The following is a 13,162-nucleotide window of genomic DNA, read 5'->3' as shown; positions in this document are numbered from 1 at the left end:
TACTATGAGTATCTAACTTTGTTTTCACTTATTCTTAATGCTTATTGCGTTTTCCCATACATATGGAAATGCAAAATATATAACACATAAAATATGTTATTTAATATATTTTTATATATATGTAAACTTTATATTCATATATCATATTTACAGTTTTAAAATTTCTCCTGCTCTCAACTGCCTTTTGATTAATCTCAACCCAAAGATAAACTACAGAATTTTAAAAAAGTATAAAAGTTTAAAGCTACTGGATTAAAAAATGGTTTTCATAGAGATAATTATTATCTCAGCTTCTGTATCTAAAAGACATGTTTTAACTCAAAGACATTATTTTAACTCAATTACCTGTTATAGTTTCATCTGATCCAGTGAACCTTGTGGTGCTGAACTTGGTCAGAAACTTTGGAACATTGTAGAAATAGAGGCTTCTGAAGATCTAAGAATGTCTAGAGATAAACATTATTCAAAATAGTGATTGGTCTTGGGTGACAAAGCTTTGCTTCTTTGATAAAAAGCTTGCTAACAGTGTTTTAATTGAAACTTTTAATCTGAATGTTGTCTGAATCCTGTTAAATGTTACTTTCCTGCCTCAATTCAAATTTTCTTAATCTTCATTTTCGCGTTGAATATTGTTACACTGTCTGCCTCATTATGCCAAAGAAAGATGAAGTAAGCTATTAACATTCTGAACGGCCTAGATGTTATGATATAGAATGTCATTCATTTTTATGAGTTGGCTGTCAGTGTGGGCTGCAATATAGTTATAATTCCTCACTGGAAGTATGTGATGGCTGGTGTTGCTGCAAAATCCTTATTAAAATTTCAATAATTGTAAATTAAAGCAAAAGTAAATAGGACTTTTATGAAATGGTTGTTTCTGAAAGTCAAGTGGTAGAGAACAGGACTCTACAAGATTGTCATTATTTGCTTTGTGGCTCTAAATCATCACAATCCTACTGTTACTTTCTTTATTGAAAAAAAAATGGACTCATCGTCATTCTGTACTCTGAGCTACAGAATCTGGCTTGCTTATGCTGAGAGAAAGGTGAGGTGGCAAAGTAGAATTGTTGCTTTATTATGTCTATCCTTAAATTCCTGCATGATGTCATTTGCCAGAAACCTGAAGGTTGCAATTTGAATAGGTTTTTTTTTTTTTTTAATTTAAATATTGGGAAGGAAAGGGGCTTTACATGGCATCTCATGGCCTTATTAAATGAATATGTTAATGTAGCATTCAGCTTGCAAATTTTCTTACACAAAATAGAAAACAAACTATGAGGAAGATTCTCCCAGGACAGATAATGCTGTATTATTTAAGAATATGTTACCAAAAAAATGCAAACTGTCATTCAGAACAAAGGAATTTATACTCAGAATTCTCTCGTGTGTTCATTGTTTAGCTGCCTGAAAAAAATTTGTAGTTGCAAAGATAGGAAATATTTTATTTATTTTTTTATGTTTTAGTGAGGTATAGGAAATATTTCAAAGTATGTGATACATTTCATCATAATGAATATGATTGGAAAAGAACATATAAAGGAAGACTAGTAATTTTATGTCACATATTTCATTGCATTTATTCTTATCTCTATCGTCTTACATTACAGTAGCTTGAGGTTAGAAATTTGGTACTTTTAAAGATTTGTCTAATTTTGTTGAGTGTTAGTAAGATGCCATACTTCAGAGTCAACTTGACAAATATGTAAGGGCCCATAAAGATTATTTGAATGGAAGTCTGAGGGCGGCTTGCCCTGATTCTTGAGGACTTCCATAGCAGCCTCCCTAGCAGTTACTCTCCTTTTACCCTCTGAGGTTTTAGCTTTCTCTTTCTGGTTTTCGAGAAGCATGGCACTGTTCAGGTCTTCAGTGGCCTGAACTTTGAGTAGTGCGGTAAAGATGTCCCTATCTGAGCTTCTTGCATTGGATGTATTAGAAGATGCTACACTGGGGAGCCTGGGTGGCTTAGTCAGTTAAGCGTCCGACTTCGGCTCAGGTTATGAACTCGCTATTCAGGAGTTCGAGCCCCGTGGCAGGCACTATGCTGACAGCTCAGAGTCTGGAGCCTGCTTCAGATTCTGTGTCTCCCTCTCTCTCTCTGCCCCTCCCCCTCTCGTGCTCTGTGTCTCTCTCAAAAATAAATAAAAACATACAAAATTTTTTTTTAAATGCTGCATTGCCTGTCCTAGGTTCTCTCATCCCTCTGTGTAGCTGGGAATTACTGACTGTAGTTTAAGCAGCTTTTCTGATAAATAATGACTTGTCAGTAGCTCTCCATCAGTGACAAGTTTATCATCCTTTCCCTCTGTTATACCCCAAAGATAGCAGATAGATAAAATTAATGCTTGTTCTCTGAGGCAGTTAGCTGAACCTCTCTGCCTCCCACCTGCTTTTGTCCTTTTACAAGATCAAACTGAGCTCTTCTGACTACTACTCTTATTTCTCAGTCCTCATGGTTCCTCCTTTCCTGGCTGGGACTTAACATTCTTTTGCCTCTGGGCCCAGTAGATTGAGAGAGTTCTTTGTTTTTTGGTTGGTTGTTAAGCTTAAGGATATGAAGAACCAAGGAGTTTTCTTCAACTACACATTTTTCTAAGAGTGATCCATTAAGATATTGTTTTATAGATAAGTTTATCTTTAAAAATTTGCCAATTTGAATTTTGATATAATTCTGATTGACTGAGGACATGATTTAAGGTTGCTAACATATCCCATGATAGGTGGAAATATGTCTGGTCAGTCACAAAGCCATCAAATAGTTTATATAGGAATTAGAGAAGAATCATGAGTTCTGTAGATGAGTCTCACTCACTGGTTGTGGAACATTAGGCTAGTTGGTTCACTTCTTTCATCTAAAGTGAAGATAATAAAATGCTGCAAAAGTGATTAACACAGTGCCTGGCAGTCAGGGACATTCAGTAAAATGCAATTCCCTTCATTTATCTTACCCGGCCTCCACATACTTTCCAGTTATTAACAGTTATCTCTCTTAATTAAATACATGAATTTAATTTAATACATGAATTAAATTAAATACATGTTTATTTATAATACATGTTACATGTTATAATACATGTTACATTTATATTTAATTAAATACATGAATCCGAATAAAATCACATTTTGTTAAATAGCCAAGTAGATGGTCATTTTTTAGCAGATATCCTGGCAAGAAGAAATCAGAAACACTATTCCTTTCTCTCTTCTTATCAGTTAAGATTATTACATCAAAATGGAAAGAAGTAAAAAAAAAATTCTTATCTCTATGAATTCAATGTGTCAAATTTCTAATAAGGATTGTGAATGTTTTTTTACACACTCATCATATATGTATCACACTAAAAAGGATCCTTTAAATGACTCCCCTGGAAAAAAAAGACTCCCCTGAAGAAAAAAAATAATTTGTATCACTCCCCTGGGGAAAAAAAAAAAGAAAAAGCAACTAATATTATTCCTGACATTCCCATAAGGAACAAAGAGGAGAAATAATGCACACACGTAAAACACACACAAAGTGTATGGATGTGTAAATACCACACAAAAATAAACCCTTCCAATATGTCAAATTTTCACAATGAATTTCTGCAAAACTATACTAAGACATTTTCTTATATTTATTCTATTATTAATTACTTCATGAAGGCAGAGCAAGCAAATAATGTATAAGACATGCTACTAATTTTGTTGTCCTTTTAGCTTCTCATCTTCCATAATCCATCCTGCTTACTGTTATGGGGATGTGTGAACAAACCACCACCCCTTCCTCCTTTTAGGATACTTGTTTATTATAGTAGGCTTTCATAATTTCAAAATGGATTTGAGGTTTTTGCAAATTAGATAATGTATTCTTCTTGTATCTATGAAACTCAAGGACAAATAACCCTGTATTATGTACTGTCACGATGGTCAACAAACCCATTAACATTTACTGAATAATCTAGAAGGATTAAGAAACGAAAGGGAAATTTTAGTACTTTAACTTGGAGTCATTTAGTCTTTTCCAAGTTCTGTTACGAATTTACTTCCTCAGCAACAGTGTTGACTACCAAATGTACATCCTTGTGACAGGGGCACAGGAGAGATGACAATAATATTTTATTTCCACTCTTGATATATTTGCAGTTTAATAGAAAAGTGGAAAAAAGGTTAATGTTCATGTGAGCAGGAAATACGAAAATGCAATCTCTGAGCAGATAATTCTATATTTAAGCATACAAATTAGTATTGTAAACTCGGGAAGCTTTTATCATAATATTTCCATTGCAAAAATTATTTTGGAAAGCTCATAAGATTTGTGAGGACTGTTTAATAACTATTTAAGAACTTCTTTTATTGTGTTAACACAATATGAGAGCTATCCTCCTAGCAAATAGAGTGCACGTTGCATTATTATTGACTATATGACAGTTTGCACAGATCTATAGAACTTACTCATCTTACTTAACTGAAACTTTATTCCCATTAATTTGTATCTCCTCCTATCCCTCTTCCTCTGTTCCCTTGAAACCACCATTCCAGTCTTTGATTATATGAATTTGACTACTTCAGGCATCTCATGTAAGTGGAATCATGCCGTATTTGTCTTTCTGTGACTGGCTTATTTCACTTAGCTTAATGTCCTGAAGATTTATCCATCTTGTGGTATATTGCAGAATTTCCTTTCTTTTCAAGGCTCAGTAGAGTCCCATTGCATGTTTTACAACATTTTCCTCATCTGTTTATTTACTTGTGGAGGAATATTTAGATTGTTTCCACAGCTTGGCTTATGTGAGGGATGCCGTGATGAACATGAGACTGTAATATCTCTTGGAGATGCTGATTTCAATTCTGTTGAATAAATACACAGAGCTGGGATTGCTGGATCATATGATAGCTCTATTTTTATTTTTATCTTTTTTTGAGGAAATTCCATACTATTTTCCATAAGTGGCTGCACCATTTACATTCCTGCCAAGGGTCTTCAAGTGTGTCAGTTTCTTCACATCATTACTAACACTTGCTATTTGATTATGGATAATAGTTATCCTAAAAGGTGTGTGAGATGATATCTCAATGTGGTTTTGACCAAAATTTGTCCAAAATTGGTGAGTCAGATGCTGGCTCTTTGCTCAACACTGACAAAGTTGGGCCATTGGACACAGAGACCAACACTTTGCCTCCCTAACGGGCAGCTAAGAATTGGGATTTTTCATCCATTCATTCTGAGAATGGTGGCTCTGAGCCCATGACTCCATCTTCAGAGAAGCCTCTGTCTCCATTTACTACTGGTTTGCTGGACTTTTCCAGACCTATCAGAGCTCTAAGATTGCCAACATAGAAGCCAGTTCTTTGGGGACTCCTCTCAGTAAAGTTGGGGCACTAGGTCCATGAACTTTCCTTCCTCCCCTGGAGGAAACTGGATGCTAAGTGGTCTTCTTCTGATTGTATGGTGTTGTGCCAGAGGCAGGAACTCCAGTAAAAAAGTGTCCCTATCTCCATACAGGCTTCAGTTGATCTGGTTTTGTATTCACTTTGGGTGCAGGAACCTTTCAATTAGTTTCTAGGTTTTCACAAAGGAATTAATCTGTGAATTGTTGCTGATTCTCTGTGTGTTGGCAGAAGGAGGGTAGAGGGCTTCCTTCTTGTCATCTTGCAGATGTCACTATTTACTTTTTACTTATAACTTACTTTTATCGAATTATGCAGCTTGAAAACCCACATTATTTAGCAGAATTACATTTGAATAACTGTGGCTGCCTCCAAATTTCCAATATACCATCAAAAATGTTTAGCAATATTGAAGACATGTCAAAGAATGTCTCTATAAGGTAAGATGTCTTCATGTTCTGGTGTCACTTCTCACCATTTTCTTCTATAGGTTCAATGCAATTCCAACCAAATACCTCATCCACTTTAAAAAATAGATATTGACAAACTGATTCCAAAATTAGTATGGAAAGTGGAATAATCAAAATAATTTTGTAAGTCTTAAATTAGGCAAGGACTTTTATATGTAACACAAAAGCATGATTCAAAAAAATGATATATTGAAATTTATCAACATTAAAATTTTGTTCAATGAAAGACACTGTAAAGAAAATAAAAATGCATGACACAGACCAAGAGAAAATATTTGCCTAAAACCTTTCTGACTAAGAATTTGTATTGAGAATATATTTTAAAACTCCCAAAAGTCAGGGGCGCCTGGGTGGCGCAGTTGGTTAAGCGTCCGACTTCAGCCAGGTCACGATCTCGCGGTCCGTGAGTTCGAGCCCTGCGTCAGGCTCTGGGCTGATGGCTCGGAGCCTGGAGCCTGTTTCCGATTCTGTGTCTCCCTCTCTCTCTGCCCCTCCCCCGTTCATGCTCTGTCTCTCTCTGTCCCAAAAATAAATAAACGTTGCAAAAAAAAAAAAACCTCCCAAAAGTCAAATAATAAAAACTTAATATAAAGTGGTAAGAGTTGTAAACATATACCTCACGAAAAAAGATACACAGATTAGAAATAAACATGAAAAGTGACTCAGTACCATAACTCTTAGGGAAATGCGAACTAAAATCACAATGAGATGCTTCTATGTAACTATTGGAGTGACTGAAAAAACAAAAGAGGTCTGGTAATGTAAGATAAGGTCAAGGAAATTTGCAAAAATGCACGAAATTTGCATGAATGCTGAGCAAAGAGATTAAAAGTCAGAAAACATGAGATAAAAGTTAAGAGGCATGGAGAATGATTATAGTATCCCATATCTGTATCATAGGATGTCTAATAAAAGGAGTCAGAGATAGGTAAGGAAAGAAATCTAAAAGACAATAGAAGGATATTTGTTTTGGGTGAATAGAATATTCAAATTGAAAGAGTCTAACAAAGGATGAATATGATGAATGAAGAAAGACCTTGGCATACCCTGCTAATGTAGAATTCTAAAAATGAAGAGCAAATTTCAGTAACTAACAAAAAAGGAAAATAAAATATCCACAAGTAAATGAGACCCAGACTCAATTTAAAAATGATCTGTTTACATATGCTATAAATGGTGGATGAACATGTAGTTCTCTTACACTGTCCTCATATCTTCTATCCCATCCTCCAAAATTGTTAAAACACTATTTATAATCCATATAAAGGGTTTATATTCATATAATTATTCAAATGCTTTGATGCCAAGCTGGCCTGTACATTCTTTTTTCTTTTTATTTTTTATCGAGAGAGAGCTAGAGTGAATGAGCGCGAGAGAATGAGTGGGAAAGGGGCTGAGAGGGGGACAGAGGCTCTGTGCTCACAGCAGAGTGCTCCATGTGGGCCTGGAACTCAGGAACCGAACTGTGAGATCATGACCTGAGCTAAAGTAGAATGAATGCCCAACTGACTGAGCCACCAAGGCCCCCCTGGCCTGTGTATTCTAATCATAGTTCCTTACTTCAGTAGACTATGTGCTCTTTAATTTCCATTTGTCTCTTTCTCTTTTTGTTTTCTTGAAATATTTCAATTGTTCTAACATATCAATTATTTTTTAGTCCTGTGTATTGAGGGTCAGTGAGACCTGTCTGCCACTGTGTTCAGTAGGTGCTGCTTATTTCAAAACTCACTGTATTGTATCATTCTAGCAAGGATGGATTCATTGCTACTTGGAGCCAAAGATTTTCACTTTCTGTGTTTATATCTTTATTGTTACATCCTTCATGTAACTTAAAAAAAAATATGTATTTATTTTTGAGAGAGAGAGATGGAAGAGCAGAAAGAGGGGGGCAGAGGATGCGAAGCAGGCTCTGCACGGACAGCAGACAACCAGGTGTGGGGCCCAAACTCATGAACCTTGAGACCATGACCTGAGCCAAAGTCTGAGGCTTAACCAACTGGGCCACCCAGGTGCCCTCTTCATGTCACTATTTTAGAAAGATATATCAAAGCCAAATTGCTGTGCCCTTATTATGTGCTTGGAAATAACGTTTACTATGCTTTCTTTTTAACTTCTATGCCCAAGAACGGAGTATAGAATTCTAGGTTGAGGATAGTTTCTAAGGAAATATTCATTAAAAAAAAAAAAAAAAAAAGGTAGCAATATTCCTGCTGAGTGGTCTCATACCCTTCTTATTTTGTCTCTTTGTGTCTCATCTCTTCCGTTTTGGGTTTTTGGAGCATCTCTTAACTCTAATTTTCAGAAACTTTTCGCTGATGTCATGTATGTATGTTTTTATTCATTTTGCTAAACACTTGACATATCTATTCCATCTTTAGACCCAAATACATTAAAATAGCATTATTTGAGTATTGAGTCTTTGCTTTCTGGAATTCTTATCAGTTATATAATGGGCTTCCTAATTTAATCCTCTGCATTAAAACATATTTTGCTTATTTTATGAATTTTGTTCTCTCTGCGTCTTGAGAAAAGTCTTAAAATTTTTGTTTAAATTGCATCTGAGCAATGATTAAAACTCCTAAGAGCCCTCTATTAATCTCTATTGTTTTTATCCCTTTCTCTTTCTTTATTTCATTGTTTCTTTGTTTATTTCTCTCTTTATTTCTCTCCTCTTTCCCTTGCCTCCTTCCTTCTTTCTTTCTAGTTATTCGTTGTTTATCTGACATCCCAATTTATAGGCATCTTATTTATATTTTATGTACTAAATCTGGTAACCCTGCCCTCTTTTACAAAAATTTACTTAGGTCTCAAATATGTACATATACATATACATATACACACCCCTTCAAATTCATTTTTTTTGTTTTTCTTAGCATTTTGTACTTGTTTTATGGTTAAACATGAGGTCAACCCAACATTGTTTTACTGGAATTCAGTGGTTTTACACACACACACCCTGTGTAGAGGCACAGGGGCTCTTATCAATATGACAGATCACCTATATGATACTAGATGTCAGCACAGAGGAAAAATATGGAAACATTAGAAATATTAAGGTAGATCTTTATGTATTAACATGGAAAATATCTGTAAAAGGACTTGCACATTCATTATTTATTCTACAAATATTTATTGAACATCTATATTAGGCACCATTCTAGGCATTGGGAATATAGCTGTGGACAAAATAAATTCCCTACCCTTTACTTCAAATAGTAATAAAATATAAATGAAACCAGGAGGAGTATATAGAATGATGGAAGAATGATCAAGGAAAGCCTTTCTGATAGTATTTAAATATGTGATTGAAATATAGTTTTTTATTGAGTTTTTAAATTTTAATTCCATTGTAGTTAACATACAGTGTTATGTTAGTTTCATGTGTATGATATAGTGATTCAACAATTCTAGAAAAGTACTCAGTGCTCATCAAGATAAGTATACTCATTATTCCCCTTCACCTGTTTCACCCACCCACCTCCCCTCCAATAACCATCAGTTCTCTATAGTTAAGAGTCCGTTTCTTGGTTTGTTTCTCTTTTTTTCCTTTATTTTGTTTCTTAAATTCCATATATGAGTGAATCATATGATATTTATCTTTCTCTGACTTATTTAACTTAGCATTATACTCTATAGTTCCATCCATGTTGTTGCAAATGGAAAGATTTCATTATTTTTTATGGCTTAATAATATTCCATTGTGTGTGTGTGTGTGTGTGTGTGTGTGTGTGTGTGTGTGTGTGTGTGTGTATAGCATGTGTTCTTTATCCATTGATCTATCAGTGGACAGTTGGGTTTCTTCCATAGTTTGACTATTGTAAGTAATGCTGCAATAAACATAAGGATGCATGTATCCCTTCAAATTACTGTTTTTTTATTCTTTGGTTAAATACCCAGTAGCAATATTACTGGTTTGTAGGGTAGCTCCATTTTTAACTTTTGAGGAACATCCATACTGTTTTCCACAGTGGCTGTACCAGTTTACATTCTCACCTGATAGTACAAAGAGCGTTCCTCTTTCTCCAAATCCTCACCAACCCCTGTTGTTTCTTGTGTTGTTGATTCTAGCCATTCTGACAGATGTGAGGTTATATGTCATGCTAGTCTTGATTTGCATTTTCCTGATGATCAGTGATGTTGAGCATCTTTTCATGTGTCTGTTGGCCATCTGTATATCTTTGGAGAAGTGTCTGTTCATGTCTTCTACCTATTCTTTAATTGGATTATTTGTTTTTTGGACGTTGAGTTGCAAGTTCCTTATATAATTTGGATACTAACCCTTTATTGGATATGTCATTTGCAAATAACGTCTGCCATTCAGTAGTTTGCCTTTTAGTTTTATTGGTTGTTTCCTTCACTGGGCAGAAGCTTTTTATTTTGATATAGTTCCATAGTTTGCTTTTGTTTCCCTTGCCTCAGGAGATATGTCTCGACAAATGTTCCTATGGCCTATATAAGAGAGATTACTGCCTATGCTCTCTTCTAAAATATTTGTGGCTTCAGTCTTGCATTTTCGTCTTTAATCCATTTGAGTTTATTTTTGTGTGTGGTGTAAGAAAGTGGTCCAGTTTCATTCTTTTGCATGTAGCTGTCCAGTTTTCCCAGCATTATTTGTTGAGCAGACTGTCTTTTTCCCATTGTTTATTCTTTCTTCCTTGGTCAAGATTAATTGTGAGTTTATTTATCAGTTTTAGTAGTTTTTTGGTGGAGTCTTCAGGGTTTTCTATATATAGTCTCATGTCATCTGCAAATAGTGAAAGTTTTACTTCTTTCTTACCGATTTGGATGTCTTTTGTTGTTTTTTCTTGTCTGATTGCTGTACCTAGGACTTCCAGTACTGTGTTACATAAAAGTGGTGAGAGTAAACATCCTTGTCTCATTCCTGATCTTTGGGGTAAAGCTCTCAGGTTTTCCCTATTGAGTCGGATATTGCCTGTAGGATTTTCATACAAGCCCTTCATTATTTTGAGGTATGTTCCCTCTAGACCTACTTTCTTAGGGACTTTTATCAAGAATAGATGTTGGGGCGCCTGGGTGGCGCAGTCGGTTAAGCGTCCGACTTCAGCCAGGTCAGGATCTCGCGGTCCGGGAGTTCGAGCCCCGCGTCGGGCTCTGGGCTGATGGCTCAGAGCCTGGAGCCTGTTTCCGATTCTGTGTCTCCCTCTCTCTCTGCCCCTCCCCCATTCGTGCTCTGTCTCTCTCTGTCCCAAAAATAAATAAACGTTGAAAAAAAATTAAGAAAAAAGATGTTGTCCTTCCTTAGATGCTTTTTCTGCATCTATCGAAATGATTGCATGGTTTTTGTCCTTTCTCTTGTTGATGTGATATAACATGTTGATTGTTTTGCTTGCATCCCAGGAATAAATCCCACTTGATCATGGTGCATGATTTTTTAATGTATTGTTAGATTTGGCTTGCTTTTGTTCAGGATTTTGTTCAGGATGTGTTCAGGATTTTTGCATCTATATTCATCAGAGATAATGGCCTATAGTTGTCTTTTTATGTGTGGTGGCTTTATCTGGCTGTGATATCAGGGTAATGCTGGTCTCAGAATGAATTTGAAAGTTTTCCTCCCTCTTCTATTTTTTGGAATAGTTTGGGAAGAATAAGTATTAACTCTATTTTTAAATGTTTATGAGAATTCACCTATGAAGGCATCTGATTCTGCACTTTTGTTTATTGGAAGTTTTTGATTACTGATTCAGTTTCATTGCTGGTAATTGGTCCATTCAAATTTTCTATTTCCTCCTGTTTCATTTTTGGTAGGTTACATGTGTCTAGGAATTCATTCATTTCTTCTAGGTTGTCCAGTTGGTTGGCATATAATTTTTCATAGTATTCTCATATAATCCTTTGTGTTTCTGTGCTTTTGGTTGTTATTTCTTTTCTGATTTTGTTTGAATTCTTTCTCCCTTTTTTTTCTTTTTGATGAGGTTTATCAATTTTGTTGACCTTTTTAAAGAATGAGCTCTTGGTTTCATAGACCTATGTTCTCTTGTTTTGTTTCCATGTAACTTTTCATTTTTCTTTGATTTGTTTGTTGAACCATTCAAGGTTTAGTAGCATGTTATTTAACCTTGTATTTGTGCTCTTTCTAGGTGTTTTCTTGTGGTTGATTTCTAGTTTCATAGCAGTATTGTCAGAAAAGATGCATGGTGTGCCTTCAGTCATTTTGAATTTGTTGAGATTAATTTTGTGGCTTAATATGTGATATATTCTGGAGAATGTTTTATGTGCACTTGAAAAGAATATGTAATACACTGTTTTAAGATGGAATGTTCTCAAGATACCTGTTAAATCCATCTGGTCCAGTATGTCATTCAAAGATACTGTTTCCTTGTTGATTTTCTATTTGAATGATTTATCCATTAATGCAAGTGGAGTGTTAAAGTCCACTATTATTATTGTATTATTTTTTATTCCTTTATGTTTGTTATTAACTGTTTTATGTATTTTGGTGCTCCCATTTTGGGTATGTATTTGGGTATTTGGGTATGTCTCATTGCTGTTTTGATTTGCATTTTCTAGATGACTAATGATATTGAGTATTTTTTCAAGTACTTACTGATTATGTGTATATATTTCCTGGAGAAACGTCTATTAAGATCCTTTGCCCATTTCTTTATTTGTTAAGAAATCTTTTTTATTTTCTCAGTATAAGTCTCATTATAATAATTTGCAAATATTTTCTTAAGTTCTGTGGGTTGTTTCTTGATAGTGCCCTTTGAAGAGAAAAGTTTTTAATTTTGATGAAGTCCAGTTTATTTCTGTTTTCTTTGGTTGCTTGTGCTTTTATTATTGTATCTAAGAATCCATTGTCAAATCCAAGTTTATAAAGATTTACTCATAAGCTTTCTTGTAAGATTTTTATGTTTGCCTCTATTACATTTTGGTCTTTGATCCATTTGTAATACATTTTTATATATGGTGAAAGGCAAAGGTTCTGTTTCATTCCTGGGTATGTGACTTTCCTGTTGTTCTAGCAGGGTTTGTTGAGATGATTCCTTCCCATTGAATGGCATTGGCACTTAGGTAAAAAAAAATCCGTTGATTATATTTTTATTTCAATTACAGAATAGTTCTGTGGTTCTTTTTGTGGTTTCTGTCTTTTTGCTGATACTCCCTATTTGATGTGGCATTGTCATCATACTTTACTTTTTTAAATCATGATTTTCTATGAATATATTTGTAATGGATACTTTGACGGCTTTCCTTGTTAAATTGGACATCTGGATTCTTTCATAGGCAGTCTCTGATTTTTTTTCCCTGATGTCTGAGTCATACTTTCCTGTTTCTTTGTATGCCTCATAATTTTATGCTGGAAATGT

The sequence above is a fragment of the Herpailurus yagouaroundi genome, unplaced genomic scaffold (assembly GCF_014898765.1).
Source record: "Herpailurus yagouaroundi ecotype Mexico unplaced genomic scaffold, PumYag 184, whole genome shotgun sequence".
In the NCBI taxonomy this organism is placed as follows: domain Eukaryota; kingdom Metazoa; phylum Chordata; class Mammalia; order Carnivora; family Felidae; genus Herpailurus; species Herpailurus yagouaroundi.
The sequence above is the reverse complement of the archived record's forward strand: the minus strand, read 5'-3'. Positions refer to the sequence as shown.